This window comes from Sabethes cyaneus, chromosome 2, assembly GCF_943734655.1.
Source record: "Sabethes cyaneus chromosome 2, idSabCyanKW18_F2, whole genome shotgun sequence".
NCBI classification, from domain to species: Eukaryota; Metazoa; Arthropoda; class Insecta; order Diptera; family Culicidae; genus Sabethes; species Sabethes cyaneus.
The window spans coordinates 121,331,200-121,359,059 of NC_071354.1; the positions used below are offsets into that span (position 1 = coordinate 121,331,200).

The 27,860-nt window shown below is 38.5% G+C and overlaps 1 protein-coding gene across 3 annotated transcripts in view; it reads right to left on the reverse strand.

The window, feature by feature from the left end:
- The window catches only part of LOC128734148 (muscle calcium channel subunit alpha-1), a 1,300,390-nt gene that overhangs the window by 610,451 nt on the left and 662,079 nt on the right, over positions 1-27,860 (reverse strand). The gene's annotated exons all lie outside the window — the stretch shown is intronic.

The window sequence follows — 27,860 nt, forward strand, 5'->3', positions numbered from 1 at the left end:
AGATTAAAACTGTAACACCCTGACCAAACAGTTTTTTGCTGCTATTATGAAGAATACCAAAGTTCAACACCAAAATCATTTTTTTATGGGAAGCCATATTGCTATATTCTAGTATTTTGTTTTAGCTCGCAAACTACAATTCATCAAAGTAAGCTGTTTTTCAGAAAAAAAAAAGTTATTATCAATCGGTTTTCCTGTCAGACGAAGCAACAAAAATGATTTTGCTAGAAATTGAGATTGACTAACTGAATATTTTCAATTTGTTAAAACAACCAGTTTATCGAAGTCCAGTCCAAAATTGCCAAATTTTATTCCAAATTTTATTCCAACCAGTCGAAAATTGCAAAATTTCAGTGGCGCGCTCATTTTATCGACCTATCATATCAACATGCACGATGAAATTAAATGTGCACATGCTGCAAGCCAAAGAAATTGCTCAAAATTTAATAAATATTCTATGGGATCTTTTATTCGCTATAAGCAGTTTTATAGCGGTCATCAGAAAGTTCTGGGGGAGCTCATAGTTTTATTAGCGGTTTTATGAAATTGGTCATGAAAACCACTATACGAACGTAATAAAACTTGGAATTGTTACTTGGGCTATGAACTCTACTGTTACTGGTAGTTCGATACTTATCAAACTTGTACCTATTACTTTTATTTTTGATTTTACTTTTATACGTTACTTTTATTTTCGATTTGAAAACTAAATTAGTATTTTTCTCTCAATGCACTATGGACGAAAAAGCAAAAATTCCGGACAAAAATCAATATCTCGAAAACCATTGGCTCTACATATTTCATGTATTCAGAAGATTTTGTTTAGAAAAAAAGACCTATCTTTTGGTTTAATTAGTCATTAGGGTGGCTCACTTTTACTCGTTATAAAAATTTTAACGTTTTTGTCTTACGATATAGAACAATACTTTCTACTACAACGTTGTAAATAATTTAGTTTACAGAAACTATGCTGAAGAAATCAAATTTGTATCTCATCTATGCATCGCTATACAACGAATTTTCTAGATTATGTCAGGGTGGATCTTGAAAAAGCAGTTTTTTTCTCCAACTTTTTTATTTGAAACCCAATTTGAAAACTATCCGAATATAGTTTTAATTTCGAGGCATATTTCAAGCATTTAGAGCGTACGATAATGCATTTTATAAAACTTCTAGAAAGTTGCTATCTATTGTGTGAAGGAAGATATAGAAGTTTTCGATTCAAAATATTATAGTTTTCCACGGCGTCTCACACTTCCGTTGGCACATATTTTAGAAAACGGAATGAATGGTCTAAAAGTACGTACCTGGATCTACAAAATTCATGTAATGACATTTTTCCACACTTCTCCTGTTCTGAGAAAAACGCATTTGAAAAGTGAGTATTTTTTCATATTCAGCCCGCTGTGGTCCAACGGTTCACCAATATCTACGATCCGCAGGGCCTGGGGAAAAGTTGGGTTCGAATTCTGTTATAATTGACTCCCATTATAGCTCGTTTTGTTCCATGGAAGCTTTGCTTCAAGGGCCATCCCTTACCTGTTTTTTCCCCTCTGGAGACACTATAAACACGTTTGTTTCATTACTTTCTTCTACCGTCCTCTCCATCTATTGTAAAAAAACTACCGTTATAAATATCGCAGATAAGTTAGAAAACGGCGCTATTAAACCTTTTTATTAACAATAATATTGGGGGTACTTTTAAAAGAATAATATAACTATAATATTTCGAATCGAAAACATCTATATCTTCCTTCAGACAATAGATAGCAACTTTCTAGAAGTTTTTTAAAATGCATTATTTTACGCTCTAAAAGCTATCCGAATATAGTTTTCAAATTGGGCTTCAAATAAAAAAGTTAGAGCAAAAAACAGCTTTTTCAAGATCCACCCTGAAATAATCTAGAAAATTCGTTGTATAGCGATACACAGATGAGATACAAATTTGGTTTCTTCAGTAAAGTTTCTGTAAAATAAATTATTTACAACTTTGTAGTAGAAAGTATTGTTCTATATCGCAAGATAAAAAAGTTAATTTTTATAACGAGTAAAAGTGGACCAATTTTTATAACGAGTAAAAGTAGGTCTTTTTTTTCTAAACAAAATCTTCTGAATACATGAAATATGTAGAGCCAATGGTTTTCGAGATATTGATTTTTATCTGGAATTTTTGCTTTTTCGACCATAGTGCAATGAGTACAATTTGATCTCAAAAATTTCAATACCATCGTGTTCCTCAGACTTTTTGCCTTTCTACTATATAAATATATAGTAGGGTAAGGAACGAGTTAGGCAGTGTCACCTATTTTAATCAGTTGAACATAAATGATCCGAAAATGCACTTTTTTATTCATATTTTCAAAATCTTTTGATAGGATCATCTTCACAAATCACTTAACCATACATTTGATTCACACAAACACAATTTACTGGGTTTCCGACAAGAAATATGATGAATTAAAAATTGTTGTCCAAAAACGTACAAACGTACTGAAGGCAATCGCCACCTCGCTACTAACGAATCCATCACATTTTTCAGCACTGATTACAACCACTCTAAAAATCAAGCACTCAATTGGCACATACCATATTATTCACTCTCTTTTGTTCTATTATCTAAGCACGGTGCTCCAAATAGCGTTATTATCAAAAAAAATTCTCCATAAAATCTGAGTATACCAGTCGATTTGTATTACTTTCCACCATCTTCAGTCAAAATTTTAAAAAAATCATAGGCACAGTTTTAGAGAAACGGCCATTTAATGTCAAAAAGGCATAAATCTCGTAGAAAAAGACAAAATACATATACAATTGTGCTTATTTTATCACACAATGATTTGCAATAATCATACTGCTGTCATTATCATAAAAAGAACATAGTACGCCTTGTTCTGCACTACAACAAAAGTTATTGTAAGATTTATTTTTTTGTGATAGAGTAAGATGGGGCAAAAGTCCGATTCAATGATTTATCAGTGCCGATTCCGCATAATTTGACAACATTGATATGGACTTGACATACTTTGACAGCTTAAAGTCCATCGTATACATTTACTATTTACGAATCTTAATTGCTGAGTTAAATGAAAATGTTCAATTAGTGCGGTTTGGATGTTTTATTTCGCAATACAGGAAACGCAATATAAACATAGTTGAAGCAGCATTTCACATTACTCAAGCATCTCTTTTGAAAATGCGGTGAGAAAAATTTACAAAATATATTTCTATTTTACATAATTTAATCAAATCCTGCCAAGCACCAAATGGGACAAAAGTGCATTTCAATTAGTGTATTAGCAAGTGTACTAATTTCATAAATTCAAAGTTCGAACTTTTGCCTCGCGGTCAACGCTCTTTTTCCGTGCTAATTTGGCCAAAATGCGATTCGGCACCTGATCAGAAAAATGATGAATTTTAATACTATTACTCCAGATGATTTATAGCTAAATGTGAAGATGTTGAGTTGTTACATCAATATTAAATATAGTTTACTGTTGTGCTTCATTTCATGAAAATTGAAGACAACTTCAAATGTCGCACTTATGCCCCACCTTACTCTAATGGATATTCACGAAGAACATCGTAGGAAAGTTTTACGAAAAACAAAAATGCCCACTAGCGTGGCAAAAGTTCGTTTAAATCCAATTCATAATTACAACGTATTATTTACTTGTCCATGAATCGCACTTTTGCTCCGCCCGTGAATCGCATTTTTGCCCTACAAGACTTTTTAAGGGATTTGATCAAATTATGGAAATAGAAATATATTTTGAGAATTTCTCTCAACGCATTTTTAAAATAGCGAAACGCTGCTGCAATGTTTCAACAAGGAATAGCCTCCATATCAACAGGAGCCGTATTTGCCATATAACGAAATATTACATCAAAACCGCTCCAAAGTAACATTTACACTTAATTCAGTAATTATGCTTCATAAACAACAAATGTTTACGATAAATTCAAGCTATCTCAGTATTCGACCATTCATACTAATGTTGTCAAATTACGTGCAATCTGAATCCCATATAGCTCTAGCTGTGCTGGCGGCCGGCAAAATGGAATTAAATAAATTACGTGCAATCTGCACTGATAAGCCATTGAATCACACTTTTGCCCCTCTTTACTCTACACATATTCACAAATATGCAGGTAATTAAAGCAAAATTCATTAATATACGAGAACAAATTGGAAAACTCCTTTTAATACTACAATATTTTATGTCTAAAGCTTGCCACTTACTAAAGAAGGCTACAAGTCCTAGCCAAAACGGCTTGTAGCCTTCTTTAGTGAGTGGCAAGCGACTTTACATAATAATATATTATTACACCCAATTCTTTTTTTGCACGGATTTTTTTTACACGGATTTTTTTTGCACGACTTTTTTGCACGGTTTCTCGAAATGACACGGTTTTTCTAAAATTTCACCAACAACAGTTGTACACCCAATTCTTTTTTTACACGGATTCTAGTACGCGGAATTTTTTTTGCACGACTTTTTTTGCACGACTTTTTTTGTACGGTTTCTCGAAATAACACGGATTTTTTTACACGGTTTTTCGAAATAACACGGTTTATTTTAGCACGGTATTTTTTTACACGGGACGCATCCCCCGTGTAAAAAAAGAATTGGGTGTATTATACAAAACTCATTAAGTCATTCATATTTCCGTTATGTTGCATGCAGCATATCTCAAAAATATTAAAATGCTTCTACCGATATTTGGTACTCTTTTGCGCACTAAACAAGCGTATTTGTATAGCTATTGCGCCAATTTTCTTATGATTTTTGCTCTTTTCATTTTAAAAGGGCATCTCTCCAAAACAGTGCCTGCGCTTTTTTTAAATTTCATCCATATATATTGGTAAGTGCTACAAATCGGCTGGTGTACTCATATTTCATGGAGACTTTTTTTTGATAATAACGGTCTGGGGAGCACCGTGTAAGCACAATTGTATATGTATTTTGTCTTTTTCTACGAGATTTATGCCTTTTTAACTTTAAATGGCCGTTTCTCCAAAACTGTGCCTACGATTTTTTTTAAATTTTGACTGAAGATGGTGGAAAGTAATACAAATCGACTGGTATACTCAGATTTTATGGAGAATTTTTTTTGATAATAACGCTATTTAGAGCACCGTGCTAAGGCTTTGTCACTAGCCGAAAGTTTTATTATTTTATAACAAAGCTGAAAACAAATTCTGAATTGACGGAACCTGTTCACCTGCAGCTGCAGCAAAACTGATAAACGATCGTGTTGCCAAGACACTGTTTCGGTTCTGGAAATAAGAATTATAGGTTTGAAATTAACTGAAACCTCCAATGGTGAAAACGTGGTTCAATACTTTCAAGAGAAATGTTTGTTCATAATTAATTTTTCTTTATTAAAAACAATAGAAAAGACAGCTTTTTCAATAATTTTCGAAGATTTTCTCAGTGATTTAATGAAGCAACGATATGTTTCAATGTTATTTGCTTTGACAACACTGTTCTGAGTCGGACCATATGTACTGCTATGTTTACCTCTTTTGTTCTCCCACCATCCTTATGAACAGCGAGTGAGACGTCGAACTCGCAGTTTCCCATAAGAACATTAGAGAATAAAACAGACGACGAATACCGTTGCCAAACGGTGCGAAGAGTGTATGCCCCGATAAACAATTTAGACAGATGGCATTTTACGCATCTATGCCGATACGCTATGCCGATTACGCATCAGATGCCGATTAGTAGGTCGCGGATAGGAACGCGAGCTTACTGAATAGGGGGAAAAGTTCGAGGGATTTTTTATGGGGACGTAAAAAAATTCAGATTTCAGGATTGCTTAAAAATGCACCTTGCGGGTGAAAATATGTTCGGTCTGTTCAAAATTAGTTCCACCGCTCCAACTTTTAAAGCGAAAAATCAATAGTTTAGCCCAACAATAGTGTCTTCCAATGCTAACAGCTTGAAGAACTAAAGATAGCAAGAAGATTGGTATGCTGATATCCCCCACATAGTCAACCCATCGCTTGTAATTAGGTAAAACGATCAGTGACCCGCTTAGGCTGCATAAAACCGGTTCTTAACCCTATAAAGGTATAGGAATTACTTGAAAAATCGAAAATGGAAAGAAGATCCTCCGGGCCGAATGTCAGGTACCACTCGACTCAGTTTCGAAAACTGAGCATTTTCTGTGTGTGTGTGTGTGTGTGTGTGTGTGTGTGTGTGTGTGTGTGTGTGTGTGTGTGTGTGTGTGTGTGTGTGTGTGTGTGTGTGTGTGTGTGTGTGTGTGTGTGTGTGTGTGTGTGTGTGTGTGTGTGTGTGTGTGTGTGTGTGTGTGTGTGTGTGTGTGTGTGTGTGTGTGTGTGTGTGTGTGTGTGTGTGTGTGTGTGTGTGTGTGTGTGTGTGTGTATGTGTGTGTGTGTGTATGTATGTGTGTGTGTGTGTGTATGTGTGTGTGTGTGTATGTGTGTGTGTGTGTGTGTGTGTATGTGTGTGTGTGTGTATGTGTGTGTGTGTGTGTGTGTGTGTGTGTGTGTGTGTGTGTGTGTGTGTATGTGTGTGTGTGTGTGTTTGTGCGTATGTCACGCTTTTCAATCTCACTCACTTTTCTAGGAGATGGCTGAACCGATTTTGATGATCTTAGTATCAAATGAAAGGTCTCGTTGTCTCATAGGTCGCTATTTAATTTCATATTGATCGGACTTTTAGTCCAAAAGTTATGTATAAAAATACGAAAAATAACAGACTTTTTTTTCTCAGCGTTCCCTCAAACGATTTGAGCAATATTGGTTGCAAATGAAAGGTGACCTTTTAAAAGCTTTAACCTCCAATTTTCATAATGATTGGGCTAGTGATTTGAAAGTTACATAAAGAAATGTGAAAAATAACGAATTAATCCACCTAGCGGTGCGACCTGGCCTTTTTACTGCATTTAAAACATATTTTTGTAACATATTTGCATTACTAAAATAGGACACAACAACTAAAGTCGTTTGGTAGTACTGTATCAGGTGGAAGTGTCATCACTAGTAATGGACGTTACTGTCTGTTCAACGTCTAACTTCAGACTGCCTTTATTTCCTCTACCTAATTCTTATATAGAAAAAGTGCTATCATACGCCATACGGTGTGTTTTCCCAAAGCGTCTGGCAAGCAAGCGCAAACGCTAAACAATAATAAAAGTGTTTTACCAGCACCCGTCGCAAGGGTCGCACGCTAAGCAAAACACGCGCTTCTGTGCGAGTTGCACATCAGGCGGAAGCATAAAAATATTAAAGGTCGCACCGCGCAGCAAAACATTGCTAGCACGGTTTTTCCAAGGCCGCGGATGTTTGTCATTTGTTAAGCAAATGAACTTAACCGATTTGAAATTATAAAAAGGGAATTCCTGTTTGCAAGAAGGAAATTCCTGTAGGAGGTAGCAGGGATGCTACACCTACCCCGTTAAAGAGAATGGCTTTGCCATTCGGCGGACCGTATGACATCTGATGGGCTGTTATTTTATAATTTTAATTACTGTTTTTGTGCTTAAAATCTATTCATTACATTGTGTATCTCTAAATCTAAATTTTTTGGATTCTATTCCTCATTAAGCTACTTATATCATTAAAATTTCATTAATATCCCTTCCCTCCGTAGGGGAAGCTTAAACCTTTATGATTCTATTTTTATGTACTGTGGTGATGTTACCCGTATTGTCCTTTATGATAACGTTTGGGTGCTCAATTTTTACAATGATATAAGGACCTTTATACACTTTATCAAACTTTCTTCTATTTTCGTTTGTTAGCATTACTCTATCCCCTATCTGTATCTGGATTGGATTTGAATTAGTTGTTTGTGTTTCATTCCTTCTGGATTTTGCCTTGTTTATTGCTTCTCTGGCTATAATGGTTGCTTTTTGCAATTTGTGTTTTAGTTCTTGATAATAGGAATCTGGGTTGTATATTGGTTCTACTAAAGTGGCGTTCTTTATGTTGTGCGGAAGGCTGCAGATTTTACTAAATATTAACTCAAAAGGTGTGTAATGCATGTCGGTGTGTGGTGTTGTATTATAACAGAATGCATAGTATGGTAGCCATTCATCCCAATCCGTTTGGGCATCGTTTATAAATTGCCTAACATATTCGTTTAGACAACGGTGGTTTCGCTCCAATCCTCCGATTGTTTGTGGGTGATAAGGAGTACTAAATTGTTGTTTGACATGTAGGTACTGTGAGATTTTTTCTAACAGTTCGTTTTTATATTCGGTGCCTTGATCTGTTCTGATGACAGATGGTGCTCCGTAAACTAAAATTAAATTTTCTACAAATGTCTTTGCTATCGAGTTTGCAGATTTATCCACTATTGGTTTAATGATAATGTATTTGGATAGATCACATTGTATGGTTAATGCGTATCTATTTCCTGTATTGGACTTGTTAAACGGTCCAATGGTATCCATTGTTATGGAGTCAAAAGTTTTAGGTGTTACCGGGGAGAAAACAAAGTTTTCATTTGTTTTCACCCCGTGTTTATTCTCTTTGCATTTAATGCATGTTTTCACATAATTTTGAATGGTTTGCCTCATTTTAGGCCAATGATAAAGATTGTTTAATTTTTTATATAATCTGTGTACACCGATGTGTCCACCTATGGGAGAGTCGTGATTTGCTTTTATAATTTCTTGTTGCTCATTTTTATTTTCTATCAACTTCCGAGGTTGATATAATATTATCTTTAACGATTCCAGTTGTTCGCATTCTCTTTGAAGAATTGCGGTCCTACAATCTGGAAAATATCACTATTTAGCGCTAGAGCTATAGTGGATATTTTTAAGTTTTTGGCCATTTTCTCAATTTCTTTTAAAATATTTGCAAATTTTTCATTTTCAGGTATGAGCTTACCTTCAGACGTCGCTAGCTGACGTTTCCTTGTTTTATTTGTAATTGTTATTTTTATCTGTCTGAAATCAGAGTTGTCGCGCACCAGTTCTAAAATCAGTTTTGGTAAATCGAAGACTTCATGCGAGTTCAGTGCCTCATACGCCTTAAGTTTATCAGACTCGGGCGCATCACTGCGTGTCGGCAATGGATCTTGATTATTTTCATGCTGCTTTCTCGTACGTGATCTTGTCTGTACGATTAATGCTTGAATATTCTTTAAGGTTTCGGAGTCTATGCTTATTCTAGATAACGCATCAGCTCCTACATTTAATTTTCCTTGGACGCATTCTACGTCAAAAACGAATTCTTCGAGGTCCACTCTCATTCTAGTTAGCCTAGATGAGGGGTTTCTCATTGAAAATAAATATACCAAAGGCCTATGGTCCGTTCGGACCAGAAATTTTCGGCCATATAAATAGGGTCTAAAATGCATGATCGCCCAATGAATGGCAACCAGCTCTTGTTCGATTGTTGATTTATTTGATTCACCTTTCGTGAATCCTTTACTGGCAAATGCCACGGGTAATTCTATATTTCCGTGCCGCTGAGCAAGTACTGCTCCGCAAGCTACTTTAGAAGCATCTGTTGTAAGGATGAATTCTCTCGTGAAATCTGGAAATTGAAGAATGGTTGGAGAGATCAAGTTCCTCTTAAGTGTGTCGAATGCCGATTGGCATTCAGGTTTCCATTCGAAGGTTACATTTTTCCTCAGCAGTTTGTTCAAAGGTCGAGCAATATCTGCGAAATTATTTATAAATCTTCTGTAATAATTACAAAAAGCGACGAAGCGGCGTACGTCGTCTACGTTGGTGGGTATTGGATAGTTTTTTATAATTGTATATTTTGATTTGTCAGGCTGTATACCTGGATGGTAAATGGTTGAATAATGCGCTCCAGAACTACCACGAAGTTCCACAGCCTCTTATTTAGCAACTCCTCTCTCTACCTCCCCGTGGTACCATCCGGGATACGTTCCTTAGTGGAAATCGGACAACCGGTGGAAACTAGGGTCGTATGCGGACAGAGAAGGGGGCACTCACGCGAAGGCTGAGTGTAAACTCTCCGCCTGCAAATGACGGATCTCGGTACAAGCATGTTCGATGAACCTGAAAATACTGAGAACCTGAGCAGAGGGTCCACAGCCCCCAAAGGAGGATGGTTTTAATAGCTGTTATCCAGCTAAAAGTAAAAACAAGAATGGATAAACCCCTAATCCAAGGTGTCATGCGACCCGTGCCGAGGGATGAATGGTGGGGGGGGGGTTTCATAAATACTCAGCCTCAAACGGAGCCTGTGGAGTACCAGAGCGCCCTCCACAGTAAACAGCCCTTACCGCATCATGAGGGGCTCTGTTGCGGCGGACTCTTCTTTCCCCTCAACTCGTGGGATTCTATATGAGCAATCAAAATAAAATATTAACTTCAGTGAGCGCGGACGGATTAGATAATCCGTTCGCAAGAAGTGGTATCCAGAGGTCTCCGCCGATGGATACCAGTAGAAGCGCCAGCGTAAGCGGAAAAGGAAACGGCACACCTGTCGCTCCAACTGCATCTACGTCGGACGCAGCAATGAACGGCCCGTCGCTAATAAAAGCAGTGGCAGGCAAGAGAGACATGCTACCAAGAGTGGTAGCGGCGTCTCATCAACTCGATGCCATTATCGAGTTCGTGGCAGGTCGCAGCACCTTAGCGAAGGACCTGAAACAAAGTCTGCTCATGCTTCGGAGCACTATGCGTGCTGCGACGAAGGAGCACAGCGAACTCGAATCGCGAGTAAAAGTTGCAGAGAAAGAGAAGACGCTTGTATCAAGGTCTGCACAAACAGATGCCTGCCCATCAATGACTAACCATTCCGTGGCACTCGCGACTACGGAGCAGTCTAACGACAAGGCATCCGCCAAACGCGCAAGGCAGTCCCCAGGGGAAGAAACCCCCACGGGTCCAAAGAAGCGCATGATAGCAGAGGGTCGTAAGCCAACTGAAGAACCTACTGAGGGTAACAAGACGCCGTTAGCGTCCGACAACCAGTGGAAGTTGGTCAAAAAGAAGAAGGCCAGGAAGAAAGAGGAGGATCGAGCTCCACCGAAAGTGGCTAGGAAAAAAAGGAGCAAAGGCGATGCCCTTATCCTCAAAACTGAGGGGCCGAAATATGCGGAAGTTTTAAAGGCCATGAGAGGGCATGATCAGTTGAAGGGTCTTGGCGCGGATGTGCGGAGTATTCGCCGCTCTCGCACAGGCGACATGATTCTTGAACTCAAAAAGAACGCCACTGAAAAGGGTTCTGCTTACAAAGTGTTGGCAGAAAAGGTCCTTGGCGATAGCGTGCAGATCCGCGCACTAACGCCCGAGATGACTCTCCAGCTTAAAAACCTGGACGAGATCACCCAAGCGGGCGAACTAGCACGAGCTCTCAACGAGCAATGCAAAGTGGTGGTGACTACCGAGGCAGTTCGTCTGCGTAAGGGACCGGCGGGAACCCAGGTAGCAACTATAAGACTTCCACTGGAAGACGGAAATGCAGCCCTGAAAGTGGCTAAGCTGAAGGTGGGATGGTCCGTGTGCCCACTGAGCGTGTTCCAGCAGCCGGAGGCCTGCTTCCGGTGCTTTGAGAGAGGGCACAGGTCCTGGAGCTGTAAGGGGCCAGACCGAAGCCACTTGTGTAGGAGATGTGGCGGTACGGGTCATATAGCGAGGGACTGTACTGCGCCACCCAAGTGCCTGATATGTACCGGCCAACGGGACGCTAAGCACACAACAGGAGGCCCGAAGTGCCCGGCAGGCGCGCTGGCGACTAAAACCCGGGCGTAGTGCAGGTAACGCAACTGAACTTGAACCACTGCCACGCGGCCCAGCAGCTGTTGTACCAAGCAGTTACTGAGTCGTTGACGGACATTGCAATCATCTCGGACCCATATCGCATCCCTGCCGGAAACGGTAACTGGGTGTCGGATAGGTCCGGGACGGCGGCTATATGGACGACAAGCAGGTTCCCGGTTCAAGATGTTGTGTCAACTGCAGACGAGGGATTCGTGGTTGCCAAAGTGGGTGGAGTGTTCTACTGCAGCTTCTATGCTCCGCCGAGTTGGTCTATCGAGCAGTTTACGCGGACGCGGTTGTGGCGGGCGACTTTAACGCTTGGGCGGTAGAGTGGGGAAGTCGTCGCACGAACCACAGGGGCCGGATTCTGCTTGAAGCTCTGGCAAAGCTCAACGTAGATCTGGTCAACGTCGGCACCACAAGTACATTCAGTAGGAACGGTGCGGAGTCTATCATCGACGTGACGTTCGGCAGTACTGGTCTGATAGGAGACTGGAGGGTAGACAATGGCTACACTCACAGCGACCATCAGGCGGTCCGCTATGGTGTCGGTCAGATAACGAGGCGGCAGGCGGCGAGTAGAGCCGACACTCCAACCACCCGTGGATGGAAGACATCATACTTCGATCCCGAAGTATTTGTGGAAGTAATCCGAAGAGAGTGCGGTGATCGTGGTATGCCCGATCCGAACGCTGATCATTTGGTTGAGGTACTGTCGCGAGCATGTGACGCTACCATGCCTAGGAAAGGTCGACATAGGTATGGCAGGTCACCGGCTTACTGGTGGACAGATGAAATTGCGGAACTCCGCGGAGCGTGCTTTCGTGCGAGAAGAATTATGCAAAGAGCTCGTTCGGACGAAGGCAGGGCTGAATGTCGGTAGCACTTGCTGCTGCACTCGCAGCGCTTAAGAGTGGGATAAAAGCTAGTAAACGAGCCTGCTTTGAAAGGTTATGTGCTAGTGCCAATGCGAACCCGTGGGGTGATGCCTACAGGGTCGTAATGGCAAAGACAAAGGGAGTGATGGCGCCCTCAGAGCAATCGCCAGAGATGCTGGAGCGGATCATCGAGGGCCTCTTTCCGCGCCACGAGCCAAGGCCCTGGCCCCAGGCCACTGAGTCGTCCCACGGCCGATGTTCCAGTATCTCAGACCATAGCGTAGGATGGTCGGCCTCCCAGCCGAACATCCAAAGTAACGTGGGCGACGGCGGTTTGGCGGTCGGGGACGAAGTGACGGTTACGAATGAGGAGCTCATTGAGATCGCTAAATCTCTAAAGGTGAGCAAGGCACCGGGGCCAGACAGAATCCCGAATATGGCCATTAAAGCGGCTATTTTAGAGGCTCCCGAGTTATTCGGAGCAGTAATGAGGAGATGCCTGGAAGCTGGCCACTTCCCGGACAGATGGAAGCGACAGAACCTCGTGCTGTTGCCGAAGCCGGGAAACCCTCCGGGTGTTCCCTCGTCATATAGGCCGATCTGTCTGCTCGATACTGCCGGTAAGGTGCTGGAGAAGGTTATCCTTAACAGACTCGTACAGTACACGGAGAGTACAAACGGTCTGTCAAGGAATCAATTCGGCTTCCGAAAAGGCAAATCTACGGTGGATGCAATCTTGTCTGTCACGAAGACAGCCGAGGTGGCAATCCAGCGCAAGAGGACAGGTATCCGCTATTGCGCAGTTGTCACGCTTGACGTGAGAAATGCGTTTAATAGCGCTAGCTGGGACTCCATAGCCAACTCGCTTCGGAACGTCCAGGTGCCGGTGTCGCTGTACAGGATCCTGGAAAATTATTTCCAGAATCGTGTGCTGTGCTACAATACGGAGGAGGGTCAGAAGTGCGTTCCAATCATCTCAGGGGTTCCGCAAGGTTCCATACTGGGCCCGGTGTTGTGGAACGTCATGTATGACGAGGTGTTGAAGCTAAAGTTCCCGGTAGGGGTGGTGATAGTTGGCTTTGCGGACGATATCACCTTGGAAGTCTATGGTGAATCTATCAGAGAGGTTGAGTTGACGGCTGCCCACTCTATAAGCATTTTCAGCGTTTTCAGTTTTTCAGTGCAAAATAGCCAATGATGGTTGCCACGAGCGCGCAGATGGATCCAGCGATGACTTTGGTCTCCGTGGTGCCCAAGGTGTTTGTGACGAAAGTGTCACCACTGAACCAGCCCATATCAGGTTGATCTCACGGTATTGGTGGGTGGATGCGGCCAACTTTTGATTACCGTTTTGGGAAGAAGACTCGTGCCCTTTCCTTCAGCAATGTTGTATCCTATTTCATAAGCTCGCTGTCTCGGGTCAGCAGATATCGTTTTTCAAGGGTAGGCGAAACACTTTTCCTTTCTTTCACCGCTACCTGGGCCCGGTTCAAAGCGTTTCACTCTCTATTTCGTTTCGTTTCAAAATTTCGTTTCAAAATACACCGCGCGTCAAGTCCCACGATCAATTTCTTTCTCTTTCACTGTCACGATCGGGGAGGGTACCTACCCTTCTGTCGTCATTGGGCATTGGGGCAAAATCGAAAGTGACCGCGGCACAATAAAGCCCGACAGGAGCCTTCTTTCTGCTGTCCGCCAATCAACTTTTACTTTTAATCGAATCGGATAAGACTTTGTTCCTGTTGTTCAGTCGAGTCGGAAGCTCTGCTGGTGGCTCGGGAATTGGAGCCGGATGGCCCTCGTACGGTTCTCGACAGCACCGACTGATTCATTTCCTGAGCTAATCACACGCATTTATTGATCAATTGAATCACGCCAACTTGGTTTGGGCAGAGCCGATTAATGAGACAACGAAACTGTGCACAAGGATTAATGATCTTGTCACTTTTGCACTTTTTTCTTTTTTTTTTCTCACGGTCGCCAACTAAAATAGGACACAACAACTAAAGTCGTTTGGTAGTACTGTATCAGGTGGAAGTGTCATCACTAGTAATGGACGTTACTGTCTGTTCAACGTCTAACTTCAGACTGCCTTTATTTCCTCTACCTAATTCTTATATAGAAAAAGTGCTATCAGACGCCATACGGTGTGTTTTCCCAAAGCGTCTGGCAAGCAAGCGCAAACGCTAAACAATAATAAAAGTGTTTTACCAGCACCCGTCGCAAGGGTCGCACGCTAAGCAAAACACGCCCTTCTGTGCGAGTTGCACATCAGGCGGAAGCATAAAAATATTAAAGGTCGCACCGCGCAGCAAAACATTGCTAGCACGGTTTTTCCAAGGCCGCGGATGTTTGTCATTTGTTGAGCAAATGAACTTAACCGATTTGAAATTATAAAAAGGGAATTCCTGTTTGCAAGAAGGAAATTCCTGTAGGAGGTAGCAGGGATGCTACACATTAATAAAATGACAAACATCCTAGAATTCAATATTTTTTGAAAATTACCGTTTACATCTTTCAAACGAAACCAAGTTATTGAGAATCGGATGATTCGTTCAAAAGATATTCAAACTTAAACATTTAAACATTTTAGCACCGTATGTTAAACCATTCAAAACGTGTAAAACCAAAATATATTAATCAAGGGTCGATTGTATTCAACGCATGTGTGATGTATGTGAGTATGTACGTATGTATGTGTGTGTATGTATGTGTCTATGTATGTGTGCATGTATGTGTGCACAATTTTGCAATTTGCATTGAAATACAAGATAAGTGAGAAACATTTCATTTGTCATTTTCATCGCCAACGGATTCATCATCGGACAAGAAAAGCAGAAAAACAAAGGGGTTAATTTAAACATATAGATATAGTGATGTATAAGATTGAAAATGCTAATAAAGGGATTTTCCCATATGAATTTATACCGATTTATTGATCTTTTCATTTTCATTTGTTTACCATTAATGTCCTTCTCTCGGTTGGAATATTATTCATCTATCGCTCTGTTATTTGTTTACTATTGCTGTCTTTCTCTCGATCTGTGTTCTTTTTATTCTGTGTTCTTAATAATTTTATCCGCTTGCCTGGCACCGGTATTTTCAGTTTCTAACATTGTTCTGTTCAGTTTCTAGGCATAGTTAGTCCTCAGTTTTCCTATTCGCGTTGAATTTAGTTTCTTTTCGCGAGTTGTGTATGATTTGTTTTATCTGAATTTTTGTTTTCACATCCTGTCTTTTACTTTCTTATTCTCTTTACGCTGTTCTTCACTTAAACCCATTTTTTCATTCTCAGCAACATTTTTCTCGCTTTGTGTCATATATCCGTTTGACCCGTGTGTTCTGTAACTCGGTACTCTTTTTTGCTTTCGGCGTCTTGTTGGTATCCTTTAATTTTATTATATGTCTTTCGATGATAAATACGTATTTCGGTCTAACGTGACTTTTTCAGTATCTAACTGAATAGGTAGACGACAAAAAATCAAACTAGTGGGTAATGTTTATATCCAAAAAAAAACTTTCGGCGTTTATTAGCTTATACTTCTTCTTTACGAGGATATATGACAGTTCAGTTCAGTTTATAAAATGTTAACTGAATTTAATGAGAAATGCCTTAAAATCGAACAAGTGAGGGTTCATTATACGGTTTACAATGTGACATATGTCGCCATTAGTGGACCCTCTTCATGCAAAATACACTAGAATTCTTATAATGGACCCGGTCGTCATCCTATTGTAAACCACAAGGGTCCATAAAAGGAAAACGCACTCAACTTAATTGGAGATGTTCCTGAGAAATAATTATTGTTGCAGTAGAAAGACCAGGTCACACCGCTAGGTGGATTAATTCGGGTTTTTACATAAGAATCACTCAAAACCTCAAGAAACAATTCCCAATTTTTCAAGTTAAATCATAAATCAAAATAAAATTTCCTAACAATAAGCAAATAACAAAACAAAGCAAAATTATTCTGGTTTAATCTAAAGCAACATTGCGCTGTTGTGAAAGTACATAATCAGTATATAATACAACTAAAGTTTGTTTTTGAGCGTCTTAGCAGAATACGAAAATTGAGTGAACGAAAAGTCAAACAAACAATTCCTAGATTTTCATGGTTTCAACCATGTGAGATGGCTAGCAGCAGAGGTGACACAATGTCAACTGTGCAACAATACCATTCACTTGCGCAACGCAAAATGCAAAAAAATATCAATGCCTAATTGGTTTTACGATTCATCCGTTTGCGGCATATACAGTACAGGAAGGAGTTGTTGGGCCTCTGAATTGTGTCATAATTTCAGACACATTAGAGCACAACATAAATACTTTCCACGTTTTCCAGCGACACTTCATTGAGTTATTAAAGAGCAAATTTGATGAAGATTATCTATTTTTACGATGGGGCAGTATCCCAGTATAAAAACAGATTCAACATCATCAACTTGCTTAATCATAAAAAGGATTTTGGTGTTCCTGCTGAGTGGCACTACTTCGCTACGGCACATGGAAAAGGACCGAGCGACGGATTAGGAGGAACTATCAAAAGATTAGCAACACGAGCAAGTCTGCAGGGTATAACCATACAGACGCCCAAAAAACTTCATGAGTGGGCGCAAAATAATTGTAACCTAAATGTAAAATTCGTGTCGACCGCAGAATGTTGCGAAGAAAAGGAAATATTGAAAGATCGCTTCCTGTCAGGAGCAGCATTCCTGGTATCCGATCTATGCATGCCGCAATCCCTGTTAGTACCAACTCTGTTATAATGAAAACGGTGTGTGTGAGCAACGAGCTTAGTAGGCACTGCCTGTAGAGCTCGAAAACCAACTTCGAAAATAGAGTCTATTCGCTGTTTATTTCGATGAAAATACCGTTACCGCAAATTTGACTGCCCGCTGCCTCAGCGTACGTGTTATCGAGTGTGATTATATTCGGCATCGCTAGTGTTTATTGTGATCTGTTACTTTGTTTGGCAATCCACACATACCGATATTCAGAAACTTTAATTGCTCTCCTCACTCGCTCAACGATGCCCAATGTAGTGAGAATACCCCCTGGAGTTGAGCATGTCAAAACACCTGCTACCAAAAGATCTCGGGTTGAAAACAAAACCAATGCACTTTCTCTCGATTCTGCTGTACAAATGCTGATGAATCAGTTTGCCGAAACCAAGGGAATGATCGATGAACTAAGAAGTGATATGCTCAGGAAGATCGATGCTGTTAAATCGGAGCTGGATGGTAAACTTGATGCAGTATCGTAAGATATACACTCGCTTAGAGGGCAATGCAGCACAAAGTTTAATACGTACGATGGCGCTGTGAACACGTTAAATGAGAGAATAGACAGAATTTCGACAGCAGTTGACAATTTGAAAAACCGAAATGATTTGATCATTAGTGGAACACCCTACATGAGTGGCGAGGATTTATGCGCTTATTTTAAAGCGATATGCAAGCAACTCGGTTTCAGTGAATCTGCTACTCCACAAGTCGACGTGAGACGCATGCAATCAAGAACAAAACAGGATGGGATGGAGAGCTTGGTTGTTCTTCAGTTTGCGTTGAGGAACGAACGTGATAATTTCTACGGTGCCTATCTACGTAGACGGAACCTACAGTTAAATCACATAGGAATGAATTCATCGCGTCGAATATATGTGAATGAAAATCTGACAGTGGCTGCTCGGAAGGTGAAAATTGCTGCGTTGCGCTTGAAAAAGGCTGGCAAGGTTTCTTCGGTGTTCAGTAGACTCGGGATTGTGTACATCAAAACAACAGCGGACGGTCCAAATGTAGCCGTACACTCCGAAGAACAACTGCACGTTTACTCATAAACAAATTCTTTCAAATTGTTTTACTCTGTTTTTGAAGTTGGTTCATTATTTGTAATGGTAGTCTGTTTAAAATGAATATTTATAGTATGACGCAGAATGTAAAGTTTTATATATTTATCCCAACGCAGCCCTCTAAAAATGCTTCTTGTCTCTCAATGGCCCAACCTAGAGTTAGTAATCACATCACTACAACAGCGAATATTCCAGGAGCGATAATGAATGCCGTTCTGGATCATTGAATATTGTTCACGGCAATGCTCAGAGTCTTTGTGCACGCAGATTCAATAAGTTTGAGGAAGTTAAGCTTGCACTGCAAAGTTCCAAAATTGGGATTGCCTGCTTCACGGAAACTTGGCTGACTGAAAGGAAAAGTGACAACTGTATATCTGTTCCGGGATATTCTATGAGTCGCTACGATCGCAGTTACATACGTGGAGGGAGTATAATCGTGTACTTTCGCTCCTATTTACACTGCACCAAATTGTTTTCTACTGAACTCACATGTGATGCGGAAGATAAAACGGAATGTTTGGCCCTTGATGTTAAAGTGAACAATGGAAAGATATTACTGTTAGTGATTTACAACCCGCCTGAGAATGATTGCTCTCGATTCATCGCTGATAAGTTGTGTATGTTTTCAGACTCTTACGAGAATGTTGTTTTAATTGGTGATCTTAATACTGATCTGTTGCGGTCGAGCAGAAGGCAGGAAAATCTAACCTCGGTATTTCAATCATTTTCTATGACAAGTACAGGCGAAGAACCTACTTTTTTCCACGACTCTGGCTGCTCGCAGTTGGACTTGCTTGTCACGAATGACTGCTCGAAAATTCTTCGTTTCAGCCAGGTTGGCTTCTCCGGGCTTTCACAGCACGATTTGATATTTGCTTCCTTGGACTTCGCGGTTACCAGAGTAGAGCAGAAAATCACTTTCAGAGACTATGTGAACTTTGACGCGCAAGCCGTGTCCAATGCAGTTCTGTCGGTTCCATGGAATGAATTTTACGTTTCGACAGAAGTTGGAATGTTCTTCCTAGATCAGTAAAGCAAATACCGTCAGAAGCATTTTTTAAGAGGGGCTCTCTAGATTATTGGAACCGACATTAGTTTATTACATACAAATACAAATTAGTTTATTAGTATTAGATATAATAATAGAAAACTGTACAATACTGATATAGTAAGATCGGAGATAGCAGATTTAAAAAAGGCTTGCCTTACGCTATCGGACAATAAATGAATTGAATTGAATTGTTATAATTAAAACGGTTTCCGAATCAAATTCAGGGACTACATATAAAGTATCAAAAAAATAAGCAGAAAAAGCACAAGGAAATAAGGCTTATACAAATTTGAAAAAAAGTTTATGTCCTGGTCTCAAAATATTGTTGAAGGGGGGGGGGGGGGGCAAGAAAAAAATAATAACATTAAACCTTCAATAACCAAACAAAAGAGAAGAAACCAGCGTTTATTTTTCCATATTATTAAAATTTTAATACAGATATTTTGTACAGTACTTAAATTTAAGTTCAAGACTTTCAAATTTCGAAATTTTTCAACCCAAGCACATAAAGTAAGCATCCTGGTAGAGTTGAACCAGTTTGATAATAATGGAGTGCCACAGGATCACCTTAGAGAGCCACAAACGTATAACTTGACCTTCATTTGAAGTTTGTTTTGAAACTCCATGTCACTCGGTCAGTTACCTTGCTTTTTTTAATAATCGAAATCCGTGTCACTTACTAGTTCAGAACTCGGTAACCACGACATAGTATCGTAATCTAACCATAGTGTGAAAATGGCCGTTTAGGTCCCTGCCACTTTATTACTTGGAACGCTTATGCTGTGCTATCGACATGTTTTAAGAAAACAAATCTCTGAAGCTATTCACGTTTCTTGGTCAACCTTTTAGTCATGAATATCAGGCCTCTCCTCAGCTGATACTTCTTCTCCAACAATAACGTGTTTACCTTTGTATATTAAGGATGCACACCGTTTCGAAAATTTCAAGTTTCAAACAGTTCAGTAACATCCTGCATGCTGCATGCATCCAATGAATGGTAAAAACTGTAATGGAGTAAAACGACCAATTTTGAGCCCCGAAAACCCGAAAAATTCTATTTTCATCTTATCTAGTACGTTTGACGGAAAAAAATAATCCCACTGCAATTCAAAAATCAGAATATCTCCGCCAAAAGCGATACCAAATTTCACTAATATATTGGTTAATTGATTGTTGCCTCCATCTAATTCGGTTCTCTTAAAACAAGGTAAATTAAAATGGAATCAAGCCGAAAGTCTGATTGCAAGCATCCCAATTTTCGACGTTGGGTACTTAAAGATTAAGCACAATAGTTGCTTGTGACTTGCAGCAGAATCAGAAAGCTTAGTTGGTGACAGAAAGTTGGTCGAGACTAACGAGATAACTATAACTTTCCACATATTGGATAATTTAGAGATGTAAACTCAGTGAACTGTGAAAAAATCTGCTTGTCTCTAAAAAATGCAACAGACTAATATGACACTTTATTTTTTTGCCCCTTCACGTTTTGAAAATTTTCAAAGGGGGGGGGGGGGGTGACATAAACTTTTTTTCGAATTTGTATACGCCTAATGTTGGGGAAGAATAAATGGTTAATGCGACAAATGTAGATTCAGACAAACTGAAAAATTCTTAATATTAGGCCAAAAATATAGACTTAGAGCGAAAAGAGCGAGGGTGAGAGTCGAACTCATGGTCCTAATCTTTAGTCGAGTGTGTTTTTTGTCCCCTTAAACGACTAAAAATGCGTGTGCGTGTGCGTGTGTGTGTGTGTGTGTGTGTGTGTGTGTGTGTGTGTGTGTGTGTGTGTGTGTGTGTGTGTGTGTGTGTGTGTGTGTGTGTGTGTGTGTGTGTGTGTGTGTGTGTGTGTGTGTGTGTGTGTGTGTGTGTGTGTGTGTGTGTGTGTGTGTGTGTGTGTGTGTGTGTGTGTGTGTGTGTGTGTGTGTGTGTGCGTGTGTGTGTGCGTGTGTGTGTGCGTGTGTGTGTGCGTGCGTGCGTGTGTGTGTGCGTGCGTGCGTGCGTGCGTGCGTGCGTGTGTGCGTGCGTGTGTGTGTGTGTGTGTGTGTGTGTGTGTGTGTGTGTGTGTGTGTGTGTGTGTGTGTGTGTGTGTGTGTGTGTGTGTGTGTGTGTGTGTGTGTGTGTGTGTGTGTGTATGTGGTGTGTGTGTGACGCTTGACTTTAGTAATCTGTTTCTCGGAAAAGTGTTACTGCCTTGCAGATCACTGTTGAATTATTTTTTATTTTGCGGTCCGAGGTTTCGTTTAAAAGTTAGGCCATTGCAAATCTTTTCAAAAGGTTTTGTCACCCCCCTTTGGAAATTGGCTTGAAAAATCGGGGGACAAAAAAATAATTTGTAGGGTATGAGTTTTTTTTTCATAAAATCAATTGTCTGTGGGTTCTACAGCCTGAAAAACTCGAAAAATGAGTGTACGACTTGAGTTAATGCTTCTAGCACGAAACAAAAATTGAAATTTCCGAAAATCGTATATTCTTCAATAAACTTATTCTGAGCAAAATGTCATAATTGTTCAATGCATTAATAATTTAAATTGTTGGGAAAATAGATCAGCATAAACCGCCATCACAGAAACGAAGCAATCAGCAAGCGAGGTGTACCGCAATTGACCCCAAGTGGAATTTTCTCTCGTTTCTCCATATGGACAAATGGTGTCTGTATGCAGCAAAACTACCCAATGTAAAATGTTTAAAATGTATCCGTCTGCTGGTAGTCGAGTAATTCGTAGTCAAAATTAGGGTATTTTTTATAATCAAAGTTCTACAGTTCCTAAACAAGCAAATATAGAGGTATACTATATTCAGCAAAATTGTGTATTTTTATCATTTGTACAACTTTGTAATACATGAAAAAGTCATACTACAATTACAAAAAGAGCAAAAATATAAAACCTGATTTTACAAATTCATATACAATAAATAAGATTTTTCTATCTTAGCTGCAGAGATGAAAGGTTACTGTCTTTAGCAAAATTTCTTGTAATAATATGCTCTATAACTTTGCAGAACACATCAATGTGTTATATTGACACTGAAGAAAAATAATTTTTTTTATTCACTTTTAGGGGGATTAATCAAAATTTAGATTCCACCAGACGATAGAGCTTTTAATTTCAAGAAACTATTCTAAAGGTTCGATAAACCTAAAACCAAGTTTTCCCAGTCAAAACTCTAGTACGCACGTTTTCTTTGGTTTGAGGCTATTGGGCGCGCGAGTAACTGCGTTACAAAAGTTGGCGCGAGTGTTCGAGGGTTAATATCTTTTGACCGCTACAACCAATTCTTATGAAATTTTGCATATATATTCGTAGTGTCAAAACCTCTCGTTTGATATTAAAATAATTGAAATTAGGTAAATTATCTTGGTTAAAATCATTATAAATTATTGTTAATTTTGGTGTGGTGTATTCGATTGCTCATAACTTTCAAATTAAACGTCCAATCAAAAAACCATTCAATAGTGATCTATTAGGATATATTATCTTTCAAATGAGACTAATAGCGCATAAACCGGTTCGGCCATCTTTAAGAAACAGGCGATAATTATTACCTTGTCAAAACAGGTTTTTTAAGCATAACTTTTAAACTACTTGTTTGTTTTCAATTAAAAATTGCTGAATAATTTAGCTTTAATAAGAGCTTTTATTTGATACTAAGAACGCTGAAATCGGTCGTGTAGTTCTAGAGAAACCCGTGTCACGTATTTTTCACATCTTTGCTTATAACTTTTAAACGAAACGTCGTGTCACGAAGCAACTCAATAGTGATCTACTAGACAATAATACCTCTCAAACAAAAGTAATAGCGAACGATTCGGTTCAGACATCTCTGAGAAACAGGCGATAGAAAAAATCATTACATACATACACACACACACACACACACACACAGACATTGCTCAAATCGACGAACCCTATCGATTGGTATATGTGACTTGGCCCTCCGGGCCTCGGATCAATTTCGTGTTTTTCGACCAATTTTTAAACCTTTGTTATAGTATAACAAAGGTAAAAACTCAAAAAATATGCATGGCGAAAGCTATATCTAAGTGTTCCCCGCGTCTCTGTGTGTCACCGTTGCTAATAGGAATGTTTTATAAAAACCCGATTTAATCCACCTAGTGGTGAAAGGAACCTTTGTTATACGGTCTTACTTGCTATTTGAGATAGAAATCGACACGTCTTCTGAACATAATTCATCTATTGGTTATCATTGCGTAGTGCGTTGGTTTACATAAAATTTTTGAAAATTGAATAAGTTTACAAAATTTGAACAAAATAGGAACACTTTTAAATGTTGATAGATCCTTTTTTCATGAAATTGCTTTCATCAATTTTTATTAATCTTCGGTTACTCACGCTGTTGTATTTTGTACAACACGTGTAGGTTTTTCAACGCCATATTGTTATAAAGTTACAAATCATTGTTTAACTAACGTATATTTTTCAACTAACTTATTGTGAGCAAAATGTCATAATTATTCAATGCATTAATAATTTAAATTGTTGGGAAAACGTATGCAGCAAAACTATCAGCCAATGTAAAATGTTTAAAATGTATCCGTCTGCTGGTAGTCGAGTAATTCGGAGTCAAAATTAGAGTATTCTTTATAATCAAAGTTCTACAGTTCCTAAACAAGCAAACGTACAGGTATACTATTTTCAGCAAAGTTTTGTATTTTTACTATTTGTACAATTTTGTAGTACATGAAAAAATCATGCAACAATGACAAAAAGAGCAAAAATAAAAAAAACTGATTTTACAAATTCATATGCAATAAATAAGATTTTTCTATCTTCGCTGCAGAGATAGAAGGTTACTGTCTTCAGCAAAATTTCTTGTAATAATATGCTCTATAACTTTGCAGAACATGTCAATGTGTTATATTGACACTGAAAAAAAATATTTTTTTTATTTCACTTTTAGGGGGATTAATCAAAATTTAAATCCCACCAGACGATAGAGCTTTCAATTTCTAGAAACTTTTCCAAAGGTTCGATAAACCTAAAACTAATTTTTCCTAGTCAAAACTCTAGTGCACACGTTTTCTTCGGTTTGGGGCTACTTTGCGCGCGAGTAACCGTGTTACAAAAGTTGGCGCGAGTGTTCGAGGGTTAATATCTTTTGATCGGTAGAACCAATTCTTATGAAATTTTGCATATATATCCGTAGTGTGAAAACCTCTCGTTTGATATTAAAATAATTGAAATTAGGTAAATTATCTTGGTATAAATAATTATAAATTATTGTTAATTTTGGTGTGTTGTATACGATTGCTCATAACTTTCAAATTAAACGTCCAATCAAAAAATCATTAAATAGTGATCTATTAGGATATATTATCTTTCAAATGAGGCTAATAGCGCATAAATCGGTTTGGCCATCTCTAAGAATCAGGCGATAATTATTACCTTGTCAAAACAGGTTTTTTAAGCATAACTTTTAAACTACTTGTTTGTTTTCAATTAAAAATTCCTGAACAATTTAACTTTAATAAGGGCTTTCATTTGATACTAAGATCGTTGAAATCGGTCATGTAGTTCCGGAGAAACCCGTGTCACGTATTTTTCACATTTTTGCTTGTAACTTTTAAACGAAACGACGTATCACGAACCAACTCAATAGTGATCTACTAGACAATAACACCTTTCAAACAAAAGTAATAGCGAACGATTCGGTTCAGCCATCTCTGAGAAACAGGCGATAGAAAAAATCATTACATACATACACACACACACACACACACAGACATTGCTCAAAACGTCGAACCTTATCGATTGGTATATGTGACTTGGCCCTCCGGGCCTCGGATCAATTTCGTGTTTTTCGACCAATTTTTAAACCTTTGTTATAGAATAACAAAGGTAAAAATAGTGAACTAGCGGACAATGTTTTTACCTTTGTTATACTATAACAAAGGTTTAAAAATTGGTCGAAAAACACGAAATTGATCCGAGGCCCGGAGGGCCAAGTCACATATACCAATCGATAGGGTTCGACGATTTGAGCAATGTCTGTGTGTGTGTGTGTGTGTGTATGTATGTAATGATTTTTTCTATCGCCTGTTTCTCAGAGATGGCTGAACCGAATCGTTCGCTATTACTTTTGTTTGAAAGGTATTATTGTCTAGTAGATCACTATTGAGTTGTTTCGTGATACGACGTTTCGTTTAAAAGTTATAAGCAAAAATGTGAAAAATACGTGACACGGGTTTCTCCGGAACTACATGACCGATTTCAACGATCTTAGTATCAAATGAAAGTCCTTATTAAAGCTAAATTGTTCAGGAATTTTTTATTGAAAACAAACAAGTAGTTTAGAAGTTAGCCTTAAAAAACCTGTTTTGACAAGGTAATAATTATCGCCTGTTTCTTAGAGATGGCCAAGCCGATTTATGCGCTATTAGTCTCATTTGAAAGATAATATATCCTAATAGATCACTATTGAATGATTTTTTGATTGGACGTTTAATTTGAAAGTTATGAGCAACCGTATACACCACACCAAAATTAAAAATAATTTAGAATGATTTTAAGAAGAAAATTTACCTAATTTCATTTATTTTAATATCAAACGAGAGGTTTTCACACTACGAATATATATGCAAAATTTCATAAGAATTGGTTTTACCGGTCAAAAGATATTAACCCTCGAACACTCGCGCCAACTTTTGTAATACAGTTACTCGCGCGCAAAATAGTCCCAAACCAAAGAAAACGTGTGCAAGGGAGTTTTGACTGGGAAAACTTAGTTTAAAGTTTATTAAACCATTGTCAGAGTTTCTTGAAATTGAAAGCTCTATCGTCTGGTAGAATTTAAATTTTGATTAATCCCCCTAAAAGTGAAATAAAAAATTTATTTTTCTTCAGTGTCAATATAACACATTGATGTGTTTTGCAAAGTTATAGAACATATTATTACAAGAAATTTTGTTGAAGACTGTAACCTTCTATCTCTGCAGCGAAGATAGAAAAATCTTATTTATTGTATATGAATTTGTAAAATCAGTTTTTCTATTTTTGCTCTTTTTGTAATTGTTGTATAACTTTTATATGTACTACAAAATTGTACAAATAATAAAAACACACAACTTTGCTGAAAATAGTATACCTGTATGTTTGCTTGTTTAGGAACTGTAGAACTTTGATTATAAAGAATGCCCCAATTTTAACTCCGAATTACTCGACTACCAGCAGACGGATACATTTTAAACATTTTACATTTGCTGATAGTTTTGCCGCATACATTTTCCCAACAGTTTAAATTATTAATGCATTGAATAATTATGACATTTTGCGCACAATAAGTTTGTTGAAGAATATATGTTAGTTAAACAACGTTTTGTAACTTTATAACAATATGGCGTTGGAAAACCTACACGTGTTGTATCAAATACAACAGCGTGAGTAACCGAAGGTTAATAAAAATTGATGAAAATTATACAAGAAAACTCTACTGATGTGATTCAAATAGAATAGCCACAGAGAACAGACATCCAAGCAAAAGGTCCCCACTTGGATAAAACTTATGTCAAATTAGTTGGGAAACTATAGTGATGATGTCGCTGAAGGCGCATAAAATTCTACACTAAACTCGCAACAGCTAGCTTCTGGCGCTAGCATAACGCGTTTATAACGTCCATATAAACTAGCGCCAGAGGAGCCAAAGGTTGTCAGTGTGCAAATCAAAAGAATCATTTAGTTGGGAAACTATAGTGATGGTGACGCTAGCATATTAGGTGATTTTAATTTGAAATTTTATCCAACAATTCCCAAAAAATTCTGCTCTCTGTGGAATAGCATTACAGGAAACTATGCATAGTTCAAAAACCTATAAACTAGACCTTTACTAAACAATGTATATGTTAAAGAATAAGATTTCCTCTTACAACTTACTTTTATTTGCACTTACTCAGATTAATAACAACAGATTAATAATAACTTACTTATCCTTACTCAGCAATTTCATGAAAAAAGGATCTATCAAAATTTAAGTGTTCTTATTTTGATCAAATTTTGTAAACTTATTCAATTTTCAAAAATTTTATGTAAACCAACGCACTGCGTAACGATAACCAATAGATGAATTATGTTCCGAAGCCGTGTCGATTTCTATCTCAAATAGCAAGTAAGACCGTATAACAAAGGTTCCTTTCACCACTAGGTGGATTAAATCGGGTTTTTTTATATTAACTATTATTACTATGTGATGCCGTGCAGTAATTTTAGTTTTAATTTAATATGTATTTGTTGTTGAACATCACTTAAAAATGATTGCAAAAAAATTTACGTTGACCCCCTAAAACTGATGTTTGTTGAAAAATATATTTAAAAATCAACTATTTTTTCTCAAACTGCATTATAC